Raw genomic sequence first — 11,818 nt, 5'->3', positions numbered from 1 at the left:
GTAGTTGCAGCAGCTCAGTGTTCTATAGCCGACATGATCTCCTCAAGATTGGAGTAAGCTACCGCGAGAGCGTGACTAGCAAATTTGTCCGCTTACACAAGATACCGGTGGAAATAGCGAGGAGTCCGGGCTCCCCATGGATTGTTATCCCTTCGGGGTGGAGGCGCAGGCGGCGTCGAGAGAGAAGGAGACTGCGAGGCTGCAGGGCCGGCGCGCTAGCCAGGCTACGGAGGCAGCCACTCAAACCACTGCTCCCCAGCCTATTCATCACAAATGCCAGATCCCTCGCGAACAAGTTGGACGAATTGAGATTGCAAATAGCAGCGAATAACTTCATCAAAGACTCATGCATCCTTCTTATCACTGAATCCTGGCTACATCAATCCATTCCAGATTCTGCTATTGAGCTAGCAGGCTATACCACACAGCGACATGACCGAACAGTGGACTCCGGTAAGCGCAAAGGAGGGGGGCTCTGTATGTATGTGAACAACAGCTGGTGTACCAACACAGTGATAATAGACCGTCACTGTTCACCGGACATTGAATATCTGACTGTTAAATGCAGGCCCATCTACCTACCTAGGGAGTTCACCGTTGTCATAATAACAGCTGTTTACATACCACCAGATGCTAATGCTAACTCTGCGATCGCACTCCTGCATACAAACATCAATAATAAACAGAGCACTTACCCTGACGCTGTACATATCGTAGCAGGGGACTTCAATCACGCAGACTTAAAAAAAGCAATCCCCAAATTCCACCAGCACGTCAAGTGTGCCACTAGGGGTGACAAGATTCTGGACAAAGTTTATTCCAATATCAAAATGGGCTACAGGGCCAGACCTTTGCCACATCTGGGTCAGTCTGACCACTTGTCACTGTTTCTAATCCCTGCATATGCCCCCCTCAAGAAAACTGCTCTTACCATCACAAAGAATATTACCATATGGCCAGAGGGTGCCTCTCAGCAGCTGCAGGACTGTTTTGACAGGACTAACTGGGATATCTTTGAACATCAGGACTTGGAAATGTTCACAGACGGTGTCCTCTGCTATATAAAACACTGCATAGACACTGTTACAGCAGTCAAACGGATCCGGGCTTATCCCAACCAAAAGCCCTGGATGACCCGGGAGGTCAGGCAGCTGCTGAAGGAGAGGAACATTGCGTTCAGGTCTGGCAACAGGGATTACTACACCACAGCCCGATCCAACCTGAAGAGAGGCATCAGAGAGGCAAAGGGGGACTATAGGAGGAGGATCGAGGACCATTTGAAGAGTAATACCAGCCGGCAGGTGTGGCAAGGCATCCAGCACCTAACCAACTATAAGATCAATCTCGGAGCTGCGGACGGTGACCTGGAGCTGGCAGAGGAGCTGAATATCTTCTTTGCCCGCTTTGAGACCAGGGTACTGGAGGTATTGGAGCCACAGCAGCAACACGCCACCCATAGCAGCACCACCCTCACCCTGGAAGAGCACGAGGTGAGGCGCATGCTGCAGGCTGTTAACCCGAGGAAGGCGGCGGGTCCTGATGGTGTGCCAGGTCGAATATTGAGGGATTGTGCAGGACAGCTGGCTGGGATCTTCACCAGGATTTTCAACAAATCCCTCGCACAGGCGACTGTCCCACTCTGCCTGAAGTCCTCCACCATAGTCCCCTTGCCTAAGAAGCCCCACATCACCGGCCTGAATGACTACAGACCGGTGGCACTCACCCCAGTGGTAATGAAATGCTTTGAGAAGCTGGTCCGCAGACACATCACAGCAGCCCTGCCCCGCAGCCTGGATCCACACCAGTTTGCCTACAGAGCAAACCGATCCACGGAAGACGCTGTAGCCACAGCACTCCATGCTGCATTAACTCACCTGGAAGAGCATGGTAGCTATGTGCGGATGCTCTTCGTGGATTACTGCTCAGCTTTTAACACCATCCTTCCACACAAACTGGTGGCCAAGCTACAAGACCTGGGGCTTCCATACAGCACCTGCATGTGGATCAATAGCTTCCTCTCGGGCCGTAGACAGAGAGTCAGAGTTGGCCATCACACATCCTCAGCCCTGAGTCTCAGCACTGGCTCACCCCAGGGCTGTGTGCTCAGTCCACTGCTCTACTCTCTCTACACACACGACTGCACTCCTCGCCACCACAGCAACATCTTTGTGAAATTTGCAGATGATACCACAGTGGTGGGGCTCATTTCCAAGGGAGACGAGTCTACGTACAGAGACGAGGTGGAGCAGCTGACGTCATGGTGTAAGGCCAATAACCTCCTCCTCAACACTTCAAAAACCAAAGAACTCATAATAGACTTCAGAAGGAAAAAGGCAGAGATCCAACCACTATTCATAAATGGGGACTGTGTAGAAAGGGTGGCAAGCTTCCGTTTCCTGGGAGTCAATATAGAGGAGAACCTTTCCTGGAGTGTGAACACCTCCGAGCTGCTGAAAAAGGCCCAACAGAGACTGTACTTCCTGAGAATTCTCAGGAGGAATAACATCACACAGAGACTGCTGGTGTCCTTCTACAGAGCCACCATTGAGAGTGTTCTAACTTACTGCATATGCATCTGGTACACTAGCTGCACAGGGGCTCAGAGGAAAGCACTCCAAGGGATCATTAACACCGCCCAAAAGATCACTGGCTGCCCTCTCCCCACACTGGAAGTTCTACACAACGCCCACTGTTTTAAAAAGGCCCAAAACATCATAAAAGACACCTCACATCCTGGCCACTCCCTGTTCGAACTGTTGCCCTCAGGCAGACGGTACAGGGCAATCAGAGCAAGGACTAATAGACTCAAACACAGCTGTTATCCAACTGCAATAACACATCTGAATACTACAAAAAAATGTCCATCACGCCACTCTTGTGTTAATCTATGCACGGTCTGAAGCATGTGTGTGGGAATGTATGTGAATGTTTTACTGTTATATCTTATTAGTATTTTAAGTATTCTATCTATTTTATTTATTGAATTTTATTGTTTTATTTATATTTTGATATTGCTAGGGATGATGCAATGATCGGGGACCATTCTTAATTTCGTTGTTCTCATGACAATGACAATAAAGTTTCTGATTCTGATTCTGATTGTGATCCTTCCTTCCTTCCATCCTTCTTTCCTTTGTGACAATGCTTGTGATCCTTCCTTCCATCCTTCTTTCCTTTGTGACAATGCATGTGATCCTTCCATCCATCCTTCTTTCCTTTGTAACAAAGGTTGTGATCTTTCCTCCCATCCTTCTTTCCTTTGTGACAAAGCTTGTGATCCTTCCTTCCATCCTTCTTTCCTTTGTGACAAAGCTTGTGATCCTTCCTTCCATCCTTCTTTCCTTAGTTTAGTTTCAGTTTTCAGATTTATTTGTCATATGCAAGTTAGCACAGGGTCAACATTGCAATTAAATGTGTTTGACGAGCAGCAGTCACTCAGCAGCATGCACAGTAGGAGAAAATATATTAAAATAAAATAAAACAATAAAGAAAATAGAAAAATAGTAAGGAGCAAAATATTAGAGAGACATGGTAAAAGAGAAAAGATGACTGAATATATATGTATCTATAAATATAAATATATGTACATTAGTGATTAAATAAGAAAATCTTGAAAAGAAATATGACGGGAGGGCAGATGGGATATTGCACAGGAATGAGCAGCAGAAAATTAAAGTATTGCACTTGTGACAAAGCTTGTGATCTTTCCTTCCTTCCATCCTTCTTTCCTTTGTGACAATGCATGTGATCCTTCCTTCCATCCTTCTTTCCTTTGTGACAATGCATGTGATCCTTCCTTCCATCCTTCTTTCCTTTGTGACAAAGCTTGTGATCCTTCCTTCCATCCTTCTTTCCTTAGTTTAGTTTCAGTTTTCAGATTTATTTGTCATATGCAAGTTAGCACAGGGTCAACATTGCAATTAAATGTGTTTGATGAGCAGCAGTCACTCAGCAGCATGCACAGTAGGAGAAAATATATTAAAATAAAATAAAATAATAAAGGAAATAGAAAAATAGCAAGGAGCAAAATATTAGAGAGACATGGTAAAAGAGAAAAGATGACTGAATATATAAGTATCTATAAATATAAATATATGTACATTAGTGATTAAATAAGAAAATCTTGAAAAGAAATATGACGGGAGGGCAGATGGGATATTGCACAGGCATGAGCAGCAGAAAATTAAAGTATTGCACTTGTGACAAAGCTTGTGATCTTTCCTTCCTTCCATCCTTCTTTCCTTTGTGACAAAGCTTGTGATCCTTCCTTCCTTCCTTCCATCCTTCTTTCCTTTGTGACAAAGCTTGTGATCCTTCCTTCCTTCCTTCCATCCTTCTTTCCTTTGTGACATTGCATGTGATCCTTCCTTCCATCCTTCTTTCCTTTGTGACAAAGCTTGTGATCCTTCCTTCCATCCTTCTTTCCTTTGTGACAAAGCTTGTGATCCATCCTTCCATCCTTCTTTCCTTTGTGACAATGCATGTGATCCTTCCTTCCATCCTTCTTTCCTTTGTGACAATGCATGTGATTCTTCCTTCCATCCTTCTTTCCTTTGTGACATTGCATGTCATCCTGCCTTCCATCCTTCTTTCCTTTGTGACAATGCATGTGATCCTTCCTTCCATCCTTCTTTCCTTTGTGACAATGCATGTGATCCTTCCTTCCATCCTTCTTTTCTTTGTGACATTGCATGTCATCCTGCTTTCCATCCTTCTTTCCTTTGTGACATTGCATGTCATCCTGCCTTCCATCGTTCTTTCCTTTGTGACAATGCATGTGATCCTTCCTTCCATCCTTCTTTCCTTTGTGACAATGCTTGTGATCCTTCCTTCCATCCTTCTTTCCTTTGTGACAATGCTTGTGATCCTTCCTTCCTTCCATCCTTCTTTCCTTTGTGACAATGCTTGTGATCCTTCCTTCCATCCTTCTTTCCTTTGTGACAATGCTTGTGATCCTTCCTTCCATCCTTCTTTCCTTTGTGACAATGCATGTGATCCTTCCATCCATCCTTCTTTCCTTTGTGACAAAGCTTGTGATCTTTCCTCCCATCCTTCTTTCCTTTGTGACAAAGCTTGTGATCCTTCCTTCCATCCTTCTTTCCTTTGTGACAAAGCTTGTGATCTTTCCTTCCATCCTTCTTTCCTTAGTTTAGTTTCAGTTTTCAGATTTATTTGTCATATGCAAGTTAGCACAGGGTCAACATTGCAATTAAATGTGTTTGACGAGCAGCAGTCACTCAGCAGCATGCACAGTAGGAGAAAATATATTAAAATAAAATAAAATAATAAAGAAAATAGAAAAATAGCAAGGAGCAAAATATTAGAGAGACATGGTAAAAGAGAAAAGATGACTGAATATATATGTATCTATAAATATAAATATATGTACATTAGTGATTAAATAAGAAAATCTTGAAAAGAAATATGACGGGAGGGCAGATGGGATATTGCACAGGAATGAGCAGCAGAAAATTAAAGTATTGCACTTGTGACAAAGCTTGTGATCTTTCCTTCCTTCCATCCTTCTTTCCTTTGTGACAAAGCTTGTGATCCTTCCTTCCATCCTTCTTTCCTTTGTGACAATGCATGTGATCCTTCCTTCCATCCTTCTTTCCTTTGTGACAATGCATGTGATCCTTCCTTCCATCGTTCTTTCCTTTGTGACAATGCATGTGATCCTTCCTTCCATCCTTCTTTCCTTTGTGACAATGCATGTGATTCTTCCTTCCATCCTTCTTTCCTTTGTGACAATGCTTGTGATCCTTCCTTCCTTCCATTCTTCTTTCCTTTGTGACAATGCATGTGATCCTTCCATCCATCCTTCTTTCCTTTGTGACAAAGGTTGTGATCTTTCTTCCCATCCTTCTTTCCTTTGTGACAAAGCTTGTGATCCTTCCTTCCATCCTTCTTTCCTTTGTGACAAAGCTTGTGATCTTTCCTTCCATCCTTCTTTCGTTAGTTTAGTTTCAGTTTTCAGATTTATTTGTCATATGCAAGTTAGCACAGGGTCAACATTGCAATTAAATGTGTTTGACGAGCAGCAGTCACTCAGCAGCATGCACAGTAGGAGAAAATATATTAAAATAAAATAAAACAATAAAGAAAATAGAAAAATAGTAAGGAGCAAAATATTAGAGAGACATGGTAAAAGAGAAAAGATGACTGAATATATATGTATCTATAAATATAAATATATGTACATTAGTGATTAAATAAGAAAATCTTGAAAAGAAATATGACGGGAGGGCAGATGGGATATTGCACAGGAATGAGCAGCAGAAAATTAAAGTATTGCACTTGTGACAAAGCTTGTGATCTTTCCTTCCTTCCATCCTTCTTTCCTTTGTGACAAAGCTTGTGATCCTTCCTTCCATCCTTCTTTCCTTTGTGACAATGCTTGTGATCCTTCCTTCCATCCTTCTTTCCTTTGTGACAATGCTTGTGATCCTTCCTTCCATCCTTCTTTCCTTTGTGACAATGCATGTGATCCTTCCTTCCATCCTTCTTTCCTTTGTGACAATGCATGTGATCCTTCCTTCCATCCTTCTTTCCTTTCTGACAATGCATGTGATTCTTCCTTCCATCCTTCTTTCCTTTGTGACAATGCTTGTGATCCTTCCTTCCATCCTTCTTTCCTTTGTGACAAAGCTTGTGATCCTTCCTTCCATCCTTCTTTCCTTTGTGACAAAGCTTGTGATCCTTCCTTCCATCCTTCTTTCCTTTGTGACAAAGCTTGTGATCCATCCTTCCATCCTTCTTTCCTTTGTGACAATGCATGTGATCCTTCCTTCCATCCTTCTTTCCTTTGTGACAAAGCTTGTGATCCTTCCTTCCATCCTTCTTTCCTTTGTGACAAAGCTTGTGATCCATCCTTCCATCCTTCTTTCCTTTGTGACAATGCATGTCATCCTGCCTTCCATCGTTCTTTCCTTTGTGACAATGCATGTGATCCTTCCTTCCATCCTTCTTTCCTTTGTGACAATGCATGTGATCCTTCCTTCCATCCTTCTTTCCTTTGTGACAATGCATGTGATCCTTCCTTCCATCCTTCTTTCCTTTGTGACAATGCATGTGATCCTTCCTTCCATCCTTCTTTCCTTTGTGACACTGCATGTCATCCTGCCTTCCATCGTTCTTTCCTTTGTGACAATGCATGTGATCCTTCCTTCCATCCTTCTTTCCTTTGTGACAATGCTTGTGATCCTTCCTTCCATCCTTCTTTCCTTTGTGACAATGCTTGTGATCCTTCCTTCCATCCTTCTTTCCTTTGTGACAATGCATGTGATTCTTCCTTCCATCCTTCTTTCCTTTGTGACATTGCATGTCATCCTGCCTTCCATCGTTCTTTCCTTTGTGACAATGCATGTGATCCTTCCTTCCATCCTTCTTTCCTTTGTGACAATGCATGTGATTCCTCCTTCCATCCTTCTTTCCTTTGTGACATTCCATGTCATCCTGCCTTCCATCGTTCTTTCCTTTGTGACAATGCATGTGATCCTTCCTTCCATCCTTCTTTCCTTTGTGACAATGCTTGTGATCCTTCCTTCCATCCTTCTTTCCTTTGTGACAATGCTTGTGATCCTTCCTTCCTTCCATCCTTCTTTCCTTTGTGACAATGCATGTGATCCTTCCTCCCATCCTTCTTTCCTTTGTGACAAAGCTTGTGATCCTTCCTTCCATCCTTCTTTCCTTTGTGACAAAGCTTGTGATCTTTCCTTCCATCCTTCTTTCCTTAGTTTAGTTTCAGTTTTCAGATTTATTTGTCATATGCAAGTTAGCACAGGGTCAACATTGCAATTAAATGTGTTTGACGAGCAGCAGTCACTCAGCAGCATGCACAGTAGGAGAAAATATATTAAAATAAAATAAAACAATAAAGAAAATAGAAAAATAGTAAGGAGCAAAATATTAGAGAGACATGGTAAAAGAGAAAAGATGACTGAATATATATGTATCTATAAATATAAATATATGTACATTAGTGATTAAACAAGAAAATCTTGAAAAGAAATATGACGGGAGGGCAGATGGGATATTGCACAGGAATGAGCAGCAGAAAATTAAAGTATTGCACTTGTGACAAAGCTTGTGATCTTTCCTTCCTTCCATCCTTCTTTCCTTTGTGACAAAGCTTGTGATCCTTCCTTCCATCCTTCTTTCCTTTGTGACAATGCATGTGATCCTTCCTTCCATCCTTCTTTCCTTTGTGACAATGCATGTCATCCTTCCTTCCATCCTTCTTTCCTTTGTGACAAAGCTTGTGATCCTTCCTTCCATCCTTCTTTCCTTTGTGACAATGCATGTGATCCTTCCTTCCATCCTTCTTTCCTTTGTGACAAAGCTTGTGATCCTTCCTTCCATTCTTCTTTCCTTTGTGACAAAGCTTGTGATCCTTCCTTCCATCCTTCTTTCCTTTGTGACAAAGTTTGTGATCCTTCCTTCCATCCTTCTTTCCTTTGTGACAATGCTTGTGATCCTTCCTTCCATCCTTCTTTCCTTGGTGACAATGCATGTGATCCTTCCTTCCATCCTTCTTTCCTTTGTTTAGTTTTAGTGAGAAGGGTCTGGCTGCAGCCACTGTGGAGCTCCACAGTAGCCGGAAGCACGTGATCTCCACAGTAGCCGGAAGCACGTGACCTCCACAGTAGCCGTAAACACGCATGGATACCGTGGAAGTCTTGCAAGTTGATCGCAAAGGTTAGTTAAGTCTTTCTTATATAAATTTGCCGTTAGTGATTTCATAATTCTAGGAATCGTCTAGTTTTCTTACAATGATCATGTTGCCACTTTTTTTGCGTTACAACAACATTCCTCCTTATTTTAATGTTTTTTCATCGTGCTCCATGGCAGAGAAACACACAGATATGCTTTTTCCTGGGCCTGGTTTTAGTAAGAGAGCTGGATTAACGGCTTCTGTGGGCGAGAAGAAGCAAAAACCACATTTTGCATTAGAGTATGATTTATTGTTGGCGTCAGAGATGCAAAATAACGAATACTTCAATACTGTACTTAAGTAGAATTTTCTGGTATCTTTACTTTACTGCTGTACTTTTTTGTGCCTACTGTATACTTCTTTATACTTCTACTTCTCACATTTTAGCACGCGTATCTGTACTTTGTAATCCGTACATTTGTAAATCAGCACGCGTGCTTTGGACGCAAGATTACTTCAAAATTTTGTACATAAATTATATTTTAGACCCTGTACTTCTTACTTCGACTTGACTAAAAAGTCGAGCCAGTGCTTTCTAAACAGAGGTATCTAAACTGTAGTAAGGAACGTGTGTACTTGTGACACCTTTGGTTAGCGTCAACACTGCAAATTTCATCACAAACAGATTTATATATTTATCAATACTTCTATTCGTCATTCTTTTCTGTACAGCTTTTTTATTGCCCAGATTTTAGTTAGCCTCTGTTCAATTAACTGTTATATGTCAATAGAAACATATCTCACAGATTAAAGTGTCTTTTAAAATATTTGGGGTTTTTTTTTCAAGAATTTTCTTCCCAAATCTATTACATGCCAAGTGTAAATTGTTATTTCTGCTAAAACCTTAACTTAAATGTGTATATGGTGTTTATCTGTTTCTCTCTGTGTTTTAGATGCACACATCAATCTGGAATTCAGGCTTAAAGCCAGAATTGCAGGAATGCAACACGTGTTGCAGAGGACTCTTTCACTGCCCTCTGTGCCCCACTTTCAGCCCTACTGTCAGGGCAAAGATTGAGGAGCATCTAAGTGTGCATATAAAAAATGCTTTGCCTTTAAAAGGTATGTTTGTATTAAATATACTTTATAGTTATAAATATGCACTTTTTTAAGCACTTCTGCAGTATCTTTGTTGACTTAAAAGTTGCTGTTGATATTGTACAGTTCAGTGCATTCATCTGCAACAAAAATAGTGTTTTTATAAAATATATTTTTATTTACTTTTCACCACTTTTCTTGACATAACTTTTGTGATCCATACCATTTTGCTTTCATTATTGAGGTTGGCTTGGATGTTTTTGTTAACATGTACAATCTGATTGTTAGACAAATTGATTGCATTCTATACAACTACATTTAAATTACATCTGTTTGTTTGTTTGTTTTTTTCTCTTACAGATAAAATGATATGCCGGTGCAGGCAGCCTTGTAGGACAACAGGACACTTTCACTGCCCTGTCTGTAAGATTACAATCATACGGCGTGGGGATATGGCAAGGCATTTATTGTCTTGTCAGCATTCTTCAATGCCAAGTCAGCCACCATTATCAGGACTGCTCCCCGCTGAACTCTTCGAGGAGACCCGTCTCCCCCCCCCCAAGGTTTTGTCTTCGGTATCTGAACCATTTTCTGAGTCTTTGTTAGAACATTCATAAGCTCTACCCTCTGTGTTCAATAAAACTGCAGCTGATGGAAAGTCCATGAAAATGACATGCCCTCACTGTGGCCTTACTCTTCGTAGCTCTGGCAAGCTATTTGCACACTGGAGAGAGGAAGCCAAAGCTGTGCTTGAAGGACAACACGTGCCCATTTTCAGACTGAAAAAGCGCAAGTTCCAGGAAGTCAGTCAGGTCAGTATTCACTTTAAACAGTAGTGTAATTACATGGTTAGTGACATTTGAATAACTGTTAAAAAACTGTTCTGCAACAGAGAAATAACTATGTTTTCATCCCCATTTGCCTGACACAGGAGCCAGCAGTTGTTGAAGATCTGCGTCCTGCTGTGCAGTGGGCTGTCCAAAATAAGGCACATGTAACAATGCCCAAATATCTGTCCTTAAATCAAGGGGACCAGCAGAGGGTCTTAAGAGACATGTCAGAGGAAGAAGACACTGGAGCAAGGGACTTGTTCCTCTTTGTTTTTCAGTTTGCAAAGGACATGGAGCTCTTTTTGAAAGCATGTGCTGATGATCAGGGGCTAAGGGTTAGTGCTATGTTTGACATGTAATGGACAAATGAAGGCACTGGCTGTGTTTGTTTAATATGTTGTTGTTGTTGTTGTTGTTTTGTTTTTGCATAGTACAAAATTCCAATTAAACTTATTTCAAAATGTTGTTCACTTGATTCTGTGTCCATACTTATAATAAATGATTACAGTGAAACAGCATTAAATGTAAATGTAACAGCATTTTTTTAAACTTGTAATTTCAAAATAAAAAGCTTATTGTTGATATTAACAGTAAAGAATTGTAATCAATAATATTTTTATACATTTTAAACATTAACACTCTGGGCTCTATCCTGGCTATCTGTGGACACTTCACTTATTCTTTTTTTTGACTACTGCACTGCAGTGGACCAAAACAATGACACGGGTTTGATCTTAAGGATCTAATAGTTATGTGTGTTGTGCATGACATTGCCACACAAATATGTATTTGCAAGATAGAGTAGAATAAATTATGACGCATGAAATATTACATAGGCTGCAGTGAATTTCTGTTGATACAGCCAATTGAGCTTTGAGTTTCCCAGTCAAACTTAGCTTTGAAGCACCTGCTAAAATCACTTTTACTCTTTTACATTTCATAACAAGACACCATAGCCAAAATATTAACAAAATATATATTATTAAAAAATTCAAAGCTGCACATACAGCAACAAACACCGTTAGTAAATGTGTCCTGGAGTTTATGCAGGTGCAGAAAGTGCTGCTGCTGTAAGTCAGCCTAACAGCTTACAGATCACTTATTTTTCTGGAAAGATGGTAGGAAGGGCATCACTGCTCATTTCTACAGTCTCCCAGATCTTGGAATACAATCCCTTTGTACCATGAAACCACTTCGCAGTACTAGGAGTCCACTAAAACCTATAAAGAGAGTGATC

Source organism: Rhamphochromis longiceps, linkage group LG4 (genome assembly GCF_057381845.1).
Source record: "Rhamphochromis longiceps isolate RC_006_pf linkage group LG4, R_longiceps_female_GT1.1, whole genome shotgun sequence".
Taxonomy (NCBI): Eukaryota; Metazoa; Chordata; class Actinopteri; order Cichliformes; family Cichlidae; genus Rhamphochromis; species Rhamphochromis longiceps.
This window is presented reverse-complemented; position numbering follows the sequence as displayed.